At 44.9% G+C, this 12,688-nt stretch overlaps 1 pseudogene; it reads right to left on the bottom strand.

The window, feature by feature from the left end:
• Positions 1–11,256: 11,256 nt before the first annotated feature.
• LOC104658430 lies at positions 11,257–12,085 on the bottom strand (annotated as a pseudogene).
• Between the last annotated feature and the right edge of the window lie 603 nt (positions 12,086–12,688).

The following is a 12,688-nucleotide window of genomic DNA, read 5'->3' as shown; positions in this document are numbered from 1 at the left end:
CCTCAAATCCCCACAACCCTACAAAGTAGACACTGTCATCATCCCCACTTTGCAGATGAGTAACATGAGGCTTAGTGATGGTGAGTAACCTGCCCTAAGGCATCCTGCCCTCAGACCCCAGGCTGCCTGACATCAAACCACCCCAAGCACTCTGACTGCGCTGCTGAGGCGGAGCCCTGGAGGAATAAAAACCTGGACAGAAGGAAGGACCCCTCTTCCTCTGAGGGCGGAGGGGAAGTGGGCAAGGTCAAGTCTGGCATTGGAGAAGGAAGTCAGTTGAGGTCTGGTTTCTATGAAAGAGTTGAAAGGGGAGTGATCGTGGTGAACGCTAAGGCTGAGGATTTCCTGGAAGGGGCTGAGGCCCTGAGAGGCTGGGAGAAGGAGTAAGAGGGGTGCTGCCCTAATCAAGAAAGGGCTGCCCGGGATGGGTGCTGCTTATGAAGTCAGGGGGCCCCAGAGGAGGAGTGGGGGGTGGCGTTGACAGAGTCCAGCCCCAGAGCTCTGGCCTTCTTTAAAAGTTTTATTTTTAGCTAGGTGCGGTGGCTCAAGCCTGTAATCCCAGGACTTTGGGAGGCTGAGACGGGCGGATCACAAGGTCAGGAGATCGAGACCATCCTAGCTAACACAGTGAAACCCCGTCTCTACTAAAAAATACAAAAAACTAGCCGGGCGAGGTGGTGGGAGCCTGTAGTCCCAGCTATTCAGGAGGCTGAGGCAGGAGAATGGCGTAAACCCGGCAGGCAGAGCTTGCAGTGAGCCGAGATCCGGCCACTGCACTCAGCCTGGGCGACAGAGCGAGACTCCGTCTCAAAAAAAAAAAAAAAAAAAAAAAAAGAAAGTCTTATTTTTAATTGACAAATAATAATTAAATACATTTAGAGGGTACAAGGTGATATTTCTATATACATATACATTGTGGAATGATCAAATCAGGCTAGTTAGCATATCCAGTACCTAAAATACTTACCATTTATTTGTGTTGAGAACATTTAAAATCCTCTTTTAGCTATTTTTAAATATACAATACATTATTATTAACTATAGTCACCATGCTGTGCAGTTGAACAATGAACTCCAGATGGTATTCGTCACATCTAACTGAAACTTTGTATCCATTGACTAACCTCTCCCCTTCCCCGCACCCTCCCACTGCCTGCAGCCCCTGGTAGCCACCGTTCTCCTCTCTACTTCTGTGATTTTGACTTTTTTAGATTCCACATATGAGTCAGATCATGGGGTATTTATCTCTCTGTGCTCTGGCCTTTTTAATTGCTCACTTTGGGGGTCTGATACAGTATTTGGGGGCTCCATTCTAATGTCTGTCTGTAGAGAAGATGTGTGCTGGAAGCTTGCTGTTTGTAATGTGGCCCCAGTTCAGCAGCATCAACACCACCTGGGAGCTCACTGGAAATGCAGAACCTCAGCCCCACTGATCTTCTCAATCAGAATCCGCACTTTTAACAAGCCCCCCAGCTGATCCATGTGCACATCAGAGCGGGAGAAGCATGCGCTAGGAGGCAAGGTACCCATCCCCAAAGCTGCTGCTCAGCCCTCAAAGTCACTAGAGCTCTGCAGTCTCATTGCCAGGATTCTCATCAAGATGTGAATCTCTGGGGAAAGAGAAAAGTGTCCAAGCCTGACTCAAAATCCAGCCATAGTCTATATATCAAATTCCAGATGAGGGACAACATGGGACAATTCCTTAACATTCTCTGAAAGGGACGGGAAGCTGATCTGAGGGTGTAGCTTTTGCAGGAGGTGTTCCTGCTGCATATTCCGCAGGCTCTGGGTAGTGTTCCCACCAACACTCGGTCATCACTGAGCACCTACTGTGCATCAGGTGCTCTCCTAGCTGCTGGGCATACCGCAGCAAACAAACCAGGCAAAAATCCCTGCCTCCAAGAAGCTTATGTTCTAATGGGGAAAGAAAACAAATTGAGTAAAAACACGCAGGATGTTTGTTGGTGTCAGTACTATGCAGGAATGTAAAGCAGGAAGGGAAATAGACGCTATCAGTGGTAGTCTGCACTTTTAATAGTGGAGCCCAGGTAGGCTTCCTTGAGAAGGTGACATTGAGTCAAGACCCAAAGGAAGTGAGGGAGCAAGCTAGACAGCGGGGAGTGTTGCAGGCAGAGTAAACAGCCAGTGCAAGGGCCCTGGGGCAGGAGTGTGCCTGGTTTGCATGAGGTTCAAGGAGCCCTGTGTGGCTGGAGAGGAACGAACAAGAGGAATAGGAGAGGAGCTCAGAGACAACACAGGGCCAGATCTGCTGGGCCTCATAGACCATCATAGGAATTTTGCTTTTACTGTGAGTGAGATTCCAGGAGGAGTTGGATTCTGGACATCGTGTCGGTAGAGCCAAGAGGATTTCCTGGCCAGTTGAATGTGGGATGACTCCAGGGTTCTTGGCCTGAGTAACTGAAAAGATGGAGTTGCCATCATCTGAAATAGGGAAGACCCGGGGTGGAGCAGGCCAAACAAAATCCAGAGCAATAGAGAATGTTGCAAAACACTCAAGAAAAAACATGTCATATTATTATTTTATATGTTCTAGGAGCAACTGGGTTTTAGTTATAGTTGGAAAAGATAGTTAGGTGTTCCCTCTTCTCCTACTCAAAAGGATAAACTAAACTATCAGATTACCAAGTCCAAGCCAAATGGCAACAGTGAGCTGGCACCAAGTACATCTGAGCTCGTACATGGCCCTGAACACTGCCCAACAGATACAATCTTGCCAACTGTGATGAAGGCTACAGGCCAGGTCTCACCATGAAGTCGGTTAGCACTCATTAGCCGTCATGTTCTCTGCACACTCCCCACGTCTTGATTCTCTCAGAATGAACTTTTTTTATTTTATTTTTTGAGACAGAGCCTCACCCTGTCACTGAGTACAATCCTGGCTCACTGCAAGCTCCGCCTCCCAGGTTGAAACGATCCCCCCACCTAAGCCTCCCAAGTAGCTGGGATTACAGGCATGCGCCACCATGTTGGCCAGGATGGTCTTGAACTCCTGACCTCAGGTGATCCACTCACCTCAGCTTCCCAAAGTGCTGGGATTACAGGCATGAGCCAACATGCCTGGCCTCTTAGAATGAATTTTTAATACCATTGGTGCTTGGCTTCTTCCATCCTAGCAGAGAAGAGCCTTTCTCTGCTTCTCGGGTCACCAGCATGGCCAGGGGACCTGCCCAGGGCACAACACAGCCAGGCTCAAAGAGTTGTTGGAGACCTTGCTGGCTCAACTTCTGAGACCCCGTAACTAACCTTTGTGAAAATTGACAAAAATATGACAGGATCACCCAAATGTAAAAGCTGGTCATCCTCTTTTTAAAAATGCATGAATGTGTACTGTTGGCTGTATCCTGTACTTGCAGTGCTGGGATCCTCAAGAAGCATCGGTTTCATGATTTTACAGGTCATGAAAAAGAGTCTATAGATTAGCTAGAGGTACATAGCTGGTTAGCGGCAGAGCCTAGACAAAGACCCTGCCCTCTGATCACCTCTCAGTGGTGCCCCCAATACATGAAGTACAGCTCTCCATGGTGCAGAAGTGTGCTAAGAAGTGGCCACGCCAAACTGTTCTTATAAAGACAGCTCTGAAACCTCTTAAAAACAGGGATAGTTGAGGCCAGGCGCAGTGGCTCAAGCCTGTAATCCCAGCACTTTGGGAGGCCGAGACAGGTGGATCACGAGGTCAGCAGATTGAGACCATCCTGGCTAACACGGTGAAATCCCGTCTCTACTAAAAAATACAAAAAAACTAGCCGGGCGAGGTGGCGGGCGCCTGTAGTCCCAGCTACTTGGGAGGCGGAGGCAGGAGAATGGCGTAAACCCCGGAGGCAGAGCTTGCAGTGAGCTGAGATCCGGCCACTGCACTCCAGCCTGGGTGACAGAGCGAGACTCCGTCTCAAAAAAAAAAATAAAAAAAATAAAAAAAAAAATAAAAAAAAAATAAAAATAAAAAAAAAAACAAACAGGGATAGCTGAAATTGCATGCGAATAGGATTTGTATGGCTCTCTCTGGAAACATCCGAAGATCCTAATTCTTTTGATCCGTGAGACTTTCGGATAGCAATTTCCTCAGAACATGATCTCAAGCAGCCACATGTCACAGCACTTCCCCCAAGTGCTGCTGAAATGTTTGTGCCATGACGCAGGAAGAGTCAGAAAACTTCCCATTATTATATTTGCTATTACTTTTTGTAATATCCTTAGAATATATCAATGTTGGTGACCACTACTTTCCAGCACTTCATCCCCCTGGCAATCTTTCTTGTTTCTTGGAGAGCTTGGCAGAGTCATCTTGGAACAGAGAATGTGCACTTCAGTGCCAAAGGAAAGGTGCTCTATGTGGCAGGCAAAGAGCCCAGAGGACATTCTCTGCTGGAAGAAGGAGAACATCCTCTCACTCAGCATCCACCTCATGGTGACTGGACCCCATCAGGAGTACTCAGGTTTACAAAGGAAGGTGGCAACTTTACCCTGTTAGACTGTGGCTGGTTTCCTTGTAGCAAGGTTTTAAAGTTGTTCTGAAGCTCTGAAATACTTGTATTGTCTCTCAAAAAATCTTTCCCTCCTCACTTCTAGCTCCATTTTTTGAGTCTTCTAGATCCAATTTTTAAAAATCCTCTTAGGAATTAGATGTACATGAACTGTGCTGTACTTATAAGTACACATATTTCTGGTGCATGAAGGACATGCCCAATAAGTGTGCATTGGGTGAATTACTGTAGTTAAAGTTTTAAAACCCATATGACACTGAATGCTAGGGAGGCATTTTTTAAGTAGTAAGAAAAATAGTAATTGGTTCATTCAGCAAAACAAACCAGGACATGTTTGTTAAGCAGTTATCTTTTTCAAAAAATAGACTCATTGGGACTAAATTCAGCAGGTACCATCAATGCATTAACATCAGAATGGCGTCATGTGATAGGTAGATTATTTGCTTAATAATCCACAGGAAAACCCAAAACAAATAAAATGGTAAAACGTTCTAATCACTGCTTTATTTATTTATTTATTTATTTATTTACTTTGAGTCGAAGTCTCGCTCTCTCACCCACGTTGGAGTGCAGTGGCGCCATCTCAGCTCACCGCAACCTCCGTCTCCTGGGTTCAAGCGATTATCCTGCCTCAGCCTCCCATGTAGCCTGGATTACAGGTGCATGCCACTGCGCCCAGCTAATTTTTTGTATTTTTTAATACAGACGGGGTTTCACCATGTTGGCCAGGCTGGTCTTGAACTCCTGACTTCAGGTGATCCGCTGGCCTCAGCCTCCCAAAATGCTAGGATTACAGGTGTGAGCCACCATGCCCGGCCCCCTGCTTTCTTTCTTTATCCAAAGATGTTGTAAATACATTGAAATGACAAAAACATTTGGAACACTGAAAAAGCCTTCTATCTGAAAATATGCAGCCATAAATTCAATGAGTTTACATACTTTGTGCCACTTTGCCCTCATGTGGGATTTTGATTATATGCAGAGTGCTTAATTTCTTTGGAAGAGATGTGTAAATGAAAGTTTCATCCCCACTCTTATATTTCACCTCTCCTCTACCTCTTTTTGTGTGTGGTTGGTGGGGGGGTTACACAAAGTATTATGTCTGACTTCATATGGATATGCAATCAATATTAACCCCAAATAGCTTAAACAATATATTCTTCATAAAAAAACAGGCCTTCATTACTCTTCATACTGTGAGTAAGCAATCACACACACAAAAAAGACAAATACTCTGACACCCTGCAAATTAACTCTGTCAGTTTCCAGGAGTATTCACCAAAACAATACTGTAGGAATCACACCGGCCTGGATTCCAGCCCCTTTCACACACAACTGATTTGTCCCACCTGGCAAAGGGCCAGTTTCATGCCAGACAATGACCTTCTAGTAAGACTGTGCTGTACTTATAAGTACACATATTTCTGGTGCTTCACTATCCCTCCATCTCCTCTGTATTGTCAGAGGTTGTGCTAAACTGTTCTTTCGTAAGTCACCCCTTCAGCACTGCCTGGTGACCAGTGCCATGTGGCCTGTGAAGCCTCACCAGTGCTTGACTGTGGCACATGGCGAACTCCCTGCCTCAGCCCTCTTGCAGTTGGGCAGGGCATGGGGCTAGTCCTACCCAATGAGCTTCAAGGAAAAAGGAGTGCCATTGATGGGATAAAGCTCAGAAAAGTCCATGTGGGCTCCTCCAGGGCGATGCGGAGGCAACACACCCCAGACAGTGCAGCTACAAGGTAGTGGGGCCTCAGTTATCGTGGGAGTCTTTGTCCAGAGCTGTGTGGAGCACAGCCCCCTGCCAGCTTCGGTGAAACAGGCAGCAGAGCTAGGAGTGAAGGCAGCTGTAGGGCTGTTTGTTTCTACGGTATTCTGATGAATGCGATGAGTTGGCGTTGCTCCTGAGACACCTGGACCAGGTATTTCCCCTGTAAAGGTTCTGCCCACTCTCCAGCAAGCCTACTTTCCTGCCCTGGAACAGGTCACACAAATTTAGTTGCACAGACCCAGGATTCCCCAGGAGGTGCCTTCAACCTCAAGAAATGCCACCTTCCTCTAGCCCCACCTCAGCACTCCTCTCCTCTTTCCAAACACATTTTTGGGCATTCTTGGAAGACAATTGCTGGTAATCCCTGTGCGGCCAGGACTCACTTCCAGGACCCGCCTCCCAGGAAGCCCAGGCGCAGACACCAGCTCCCGCAGGAAGTTCTCTTGCCCTCAGCCGACCCCCTGGCTCCTTTCCAGCCCCTCACTGAATTCAGTTCACTGTCAGCTTTTCTGAAAAGTACACAAAGACTTGCCTCCCTACCTATCAGAGATGCCACCTTCTCCCTCTGTTCCTAAGTAAAGACTCATGTTTCTGCATTTTTCTCTTCCCCCTGTGGTAGAAGGAATCAGCCACTTTCCACTGGGATCCAGAAGCTGAAATCTGAAATCCAGTCCTGAGGTTACAAAGGACAATCTCACAGATTGTCTCGTCTGTTCCAACTCAGGCAATTTCTGCACAGATGCTTTCAGCTAAACTGCTTCCATGCTCCACTTCTGATTTTCCAGAATTTCCTTGTTAGTTTAAGCCTGCCTCCTCCTGTTATTTTTAGATTTGATTTTACTCCTTTTAAAAGGCCAGGGGTGGGGAGTTTTTGTGGGGATGGAAGAATTGTTTTTGTCTTTTTAATTACAAGCAGCTGACAAAGACAACTCAGTGGTGGAAAATGGTTGAGTCGAACGGCCTCTAGCTCCCAGTGCTGCATCTCCTCTATCAGCCGCAACTGAGCAGAGCAGCAACAAAGTTAATCAAGTGTCCTCTGCCTTTTCCAGAAGATGCGTGTTATCTGAGATGTCTACAGGGATTCCAACAGAATTGGAATCCTTCCCTTTCCATTCATCCTCATAGGTCAGTTGTTTTGTAAAGCCAGAAGGGAACGAACGTCTGTGACTATCTTCATATTAGCAGGGAGGGGTCCAGCACCAAGGGAGGTTAAGGGAGTGACTGAGATGATCCAGCCTATTGAAGTCTCTAGTGCCCCCTTCCAAATACTGAGCCTGTCTTTTGAATCCACACTTCTCAGCTGACCTAATATTTAAAACAGACAAAAGTTCCTTCAAGTGAGGAACCTCTTCCTTATATAGTCTATTTCCCAAGTCCTAAGGAACCAGAGCAGTGTTGCAAGTGCAAACAGTCAGAGAACCACTGGGCTTTCACTCATCCTCCCCTACCATATTGCTGTTGTTAACCTTCTTTCCAAACACTTTCTGCTTGTTTTTCTCTCTCAACCAAATGTAGCCCTGTGCATACTTCATGAGCTTGGAGGGTTTATTTTACATGCCTTTTTGTGAACTCTAAGACAGTATAATTCCAGATTTTCTTACAAGACTTCATTTAGTTTCAGTCTTCAAAGTCACATTATTAAATGTGCTTACAATTAGAGTGTTCCATAATTACATATCATAATTCAAAAGTCCCGTCTCTGCTCTCAGGTAACTCACATTCTGAATGGAACACAGCATTTGTTGTGGCCCTAGCATGGAATACAGTTTTATACTGGCAAACTCCTGCCTTCCTCCTTGTTCCCCCAGATGTAAGAAGGTCATGGGGTGGAAGTGACCAAATGAACTGATTACAAGTTGTCAATGGAACTAATCCAGGAAAGTCCTGATGATGATAAACTCAATGCACGTCATATGGCAGACAGAAAAAAACATATGATCTGGAAACTGTCCTGCTCACCAGCAAAATTAGGACGCTTGATTATAAAAGACAGAAACTCAACCCAAGCTAGTTGCTTGAGCAAAACGGGAAACTTATTAGAAGGTTCACACCCATCTGGAAGGAGGAGGTGCCACTGGACATCAGAGATGGGATCAGAGACTCGCAAACCCCAAAGCGCATCATGCTCGCATGCTCATGTGCTCGCTCTCTCTCTCTCTTCTCTGCATTTCTCTGTGATTTAGCTTTATTTCCACCAGACTGGCTTTGCCTGTGTAGTGAAACTGGGAGCCAGTCTTCATTCCCCAGCTTAACCATCAGAGTAGGATTAACCCTTTTTCTGCAATTTCAGTTGCAAATCCCCTGAGAAATGATTCAGTTGGACTGACAAGAGTCAGGTGCCTATGTCCACTCATGGGTATTGAGAGCCTTGCTCAGATGAGGGGAGATCATTGAGCCCCACAGTCACTTCAGTTTACATCTACCCCAATATGTGGCAAAAGGCAAGTTCCCTCACTCCTCTGAGCCTTGGTTTCTCCATTGTAAAATGAAAAAGTGAGTGAGTGGTGACAAAAATAATACCTTCTTCAAAGAGCTGTTGATCGTTTTACATAGATAACCAATGTCAAAGCCTTGGGCTAGGTTGGTACATGAAGCATCAATAAATGTTCATTTTTCTTCCAAGGTGAATCTTAAAGTCAAGGAAGAAGTCAGCACGTTAAAATGGAGAGGAAAATTATTTGAAGCACAGGGAACGGAATGGGAAATGCAATACAATTCCGAGTAAGAGGCACTACAGGAGTTGTTAAACGGAGGGTAATTGAGCCTTAAGTCATTCCCACCCATAAATCATCCACAAGATCTGTGTTCTAGGAAAAGGGGCACTAGCATTAGCTATTGGGAACATGGAATGTCAAGTTGACCAATTAATCTGTAGCTTATAAGACATTCTTTGCTATCGAGGGGAAGATTATTTCAGTCAAGTAGCATTTTAGGGCCAACATAAAAAGAATTGTAAAAGATATGGATTTTGATGAACTCTGAGGAGCAAAAGCTGCATTTGCTCATATTCCCTTGATAACTTTTTGGAGTCAGTCCAATGAGCATACCTGGCTACACAGTCAGATAACTTGAATTTACGACTAGTTCTACACAAATATTCCCTATGTTGTCTTCCCTCATACATCTCATCCTTAAGTTTTATGAAAGGAAAAATAGACTTCATATTCTGCATTTCTTAGGTAAGAATACTACACTGATGGAGTATTAAAATCAGCAGATTATAAAATTTCCAGTTTCCCTAAAGCTTTGCAAATTTAGTGCATCTACATTTTGGCCTTTCTGCATTTGAATCAATTTGACACACCGACATCTGTTCTTGATAAAATAACATGAAATGTAGTATCTCAATGGTGGCACAGAATCAAACTCCACTCCCCTCTTGTTTCACATCACTTTCTTTGGTATTCCCCACATCATCTTCTCCTCCAGTTTGTAACTGACCATGACATCTATCAACTCACTAGAATTCACCTGCCCCAGCCTTTCGTTTCCCTGGGCACTCGTGGGCTACTGAGGGCAATGGCAAATGCTTCATCAGTGTGGGGGGTAGAGTCTTATCCAGTTGTCTCACCACTTTGTCAGCTTCATTCCCCTCCTCGAGCTTTGGCTTGACCCAGACCTACTGTTTCAAAGAAGTCTTCTCTTACTATTCCAGTGCACAGTCACATTCTTATCTAACACTTACTTAGATCATCAGTACTTTGATCTTAATTAAAGGCTGCCTGCTATTGCAATTTTATTTTTGCATTCCTATGTCTGGGACCTTTCTGTGGTCAGCAGCACCCAACACAAAGCCTAGCACAATGCCAACGCACAGCAGAGGCTCCACAAATACATGCACAAATGCAGACACGAACAGAATGCTTCCTACATGGGATGGCGTTTCTAGTCTTTAGGAATTGAGTTGTATGTCAGACCTGAGTTTAAAGACAGCAGATTTTGGCTCAACTCTGTCAGTTCTTCCTATAACAAATTGTCTCTTGGATCTGGAGAAGCTAAGATCAGCATATGGAGATAGAAAGAAACAGGGAGCCATGTGGAGATGGCATGGAGTTATGGCCAAGCATAGGGTGGGGACAGAGAAAGGAGATGAGCCAGCATACCAAATCCTGCTCCAGGAAGCAAGTGACCTGCATTCTGTCCCTGGTCAATCACTAAAAAGCAGGATCTGTAATACAGCAAAAGCCATCTAAATTCCCAAGCCCAAGAAAATTCATGGACATCTACCAATGTGTATACAGGTTCCCACCTCCCCATCAGAAGAACATTTCCTGCAGGGCTTAGAAAGCATCTATTTGAAGGTCTAAGGAACAGACCTATTGTCAGCCTAGGAAAAGACTGTCCAACCCAGGAGAAAATCACCTGCAGGCCTGAGGACTGCTGGAATAATCACAGCAATGTGGCCTGGGCCATTAAGACCACTGGCAGGTGACCCTCAGAATTAGGGACCAGCTATCCCCTCTCCCTTGGCACATTGGATACCTAAGCATTCCCTGTTCCTGAAACCAGCTTGACTAGAAGAAGGTGGAAGAGGGAGAAACTCCCAAAGATTGAACATTGACCAATAAGTGCCTGATCTAACTGCTTTAAACCAGAAAATATTGAGGTATATGTCTTTAGCTTTCAAATATAAATTCTTCCCCAGCCTCCAAACCGTTTGTTGAACAGTGTTCAAAAATAAATTGAGATCAATTATATTCTATTTTTTAAAGGCCTATAATACTGATCAATATTCAGCAAGAGATTTGTTGCTTTGCCTAACTCATTTCATGCCATCCACTGGAAGACCCAATAGTAATGCCTAGGGCTTGAGTGTGGGATGAAAAGAAGGAGAAGTCCTATGATATAAGGGAAGAATGCTTTCAGCATCGCTCTACTAATATGTTCACTTTAGCCTTTTGTTTTTCTCTGCTTGGTCAATACGTTTATTGTCTTATCTGAAAAAAATCTTCATAGAGAATTGTTAAGTTTAGCACTCAGCAGACCTCAGAGCTCCTGAGCTCTAAGGAAGCCTGCCTGCTTTTGAGCTACCTGATCATTCTTCTGGGCAGGAAACAGTTTGGGAGACAGGTCCCACCTCTTCTTTTTAGCTTCTTTCTTGGGCTTCTCATAGACTGAATTCTCTCCTTCAGCAGCATGAGCTTTCTTATATCTCTCCTCCACCAAGTCTGGAGTTACGCAGTTCTTTACGTATTGTGAGAACCGTTTCCTGTAAGCATCTTCATCTTCTATTAGATGATGCATATAATCTGCAACATTCTGACTTGTGATGTGCTTCTAATGCACTTGTGCATTAAATTCCTTGTTTTCAGAATCATATCCAGGGAATCATTTAGTACTTTGTGGGATAGACAAGCCTCCATCCACAGCTTCCAGGGCCCCAAAAACTTTATTGTCAGTGGTGGTTCTGGCAAGGCCTGCATCCAAATAGTAGGTGAAGACATCAAGCTGACCATCAATGCTCTCCGCATCATATTCATCTCTGGTCACCTCCTCTTGGCCTTCCTAGATGGCATCCATGCCAAACGTGTTGAGAAGCCTGCAGGCCACTACGATGTGCTGAAGCATAATTTGTCAGGCCAGCCTTCACACCATATTTTGGTACTTTGTGTGCCTAAACTGCACAGACAGTCACATGCCCTTGCATACAGGCATAAGCAATCTGACAAATAATATCTCTGTTAGGAGTTACATGAACTATCATCCTGGATTTGGACATGTTGTACTTATTTTTATCCTGTATCACCAAGCGTTTCCAACCATAGTAATCAGTTTTACCCCTTCATCTTCTAAATTTCACTTGGTATCATTTAAAGTAGGCCTATTCCTGACAACTGTACCAAATGCCATCCTGAGGAACAGAGACCTATGTCTGAAGCTCGACACAGACCTGCAGGCCCAATATCACTGGGGTTGTTGGGGGGATCTTTTTGTCCTTTTAATTACCATCTAAACCACTGTCAACTCTAAATGTGAACATTCGTTATTCTAACCTAGGCTTGTGTGTCTGGTTCCTCACTTGGTGTTGTTTTAAGGTATTGGTTCCAGGCCCCCTGACAATAAGAACCAAAACATGCCTGGTGACCAAACAGTCCGGGCACCTTCCCTGGAGAGGCCAATTCAGCAGGTTAGAGTGGGACCCAAGAATCTTGGCTTATTAACAAGTGCCCAGGGAGGGTGGAGAAACGCCGCTTTAAGGCGGTGGTTCTCAAAGTGTGGTCCTTGGGCCCTCAGCAACAACATTTCCAGGGAACTGGTTACAAATCAACCACCTCAAACCTGTTAAACCAGAAAATCTGGGTGTGGGACTCAGTAACCTGGGTTTACACAGCCTTTCAGGGAATTCTCATATGCTTTAAAGTTTGAGAACCACTGCCTTCAGGAAATGATAAACAGGCAGTAAATAACAATTTATTAG

This window comes from Rhinopithecus roxellana, chromosome 14 (assembly GCF_007565055.1).
Source record: "Rhinopithecus roxellana isolate Shanxi Qingling chromosome 14, ASM756505v1, whole genome shotgun sequence".
In the NCBI taxonomy this organism is placed as follows: Eukaryota; Metazoa; Chordata; class Mammalia; order Primates; family Cercopithecidae; genus Rhinopithecus; species Rhinopithecus roxellana.
This window is presented reverse-complemented; position numbering and strand designations above follow the sequence as displayed.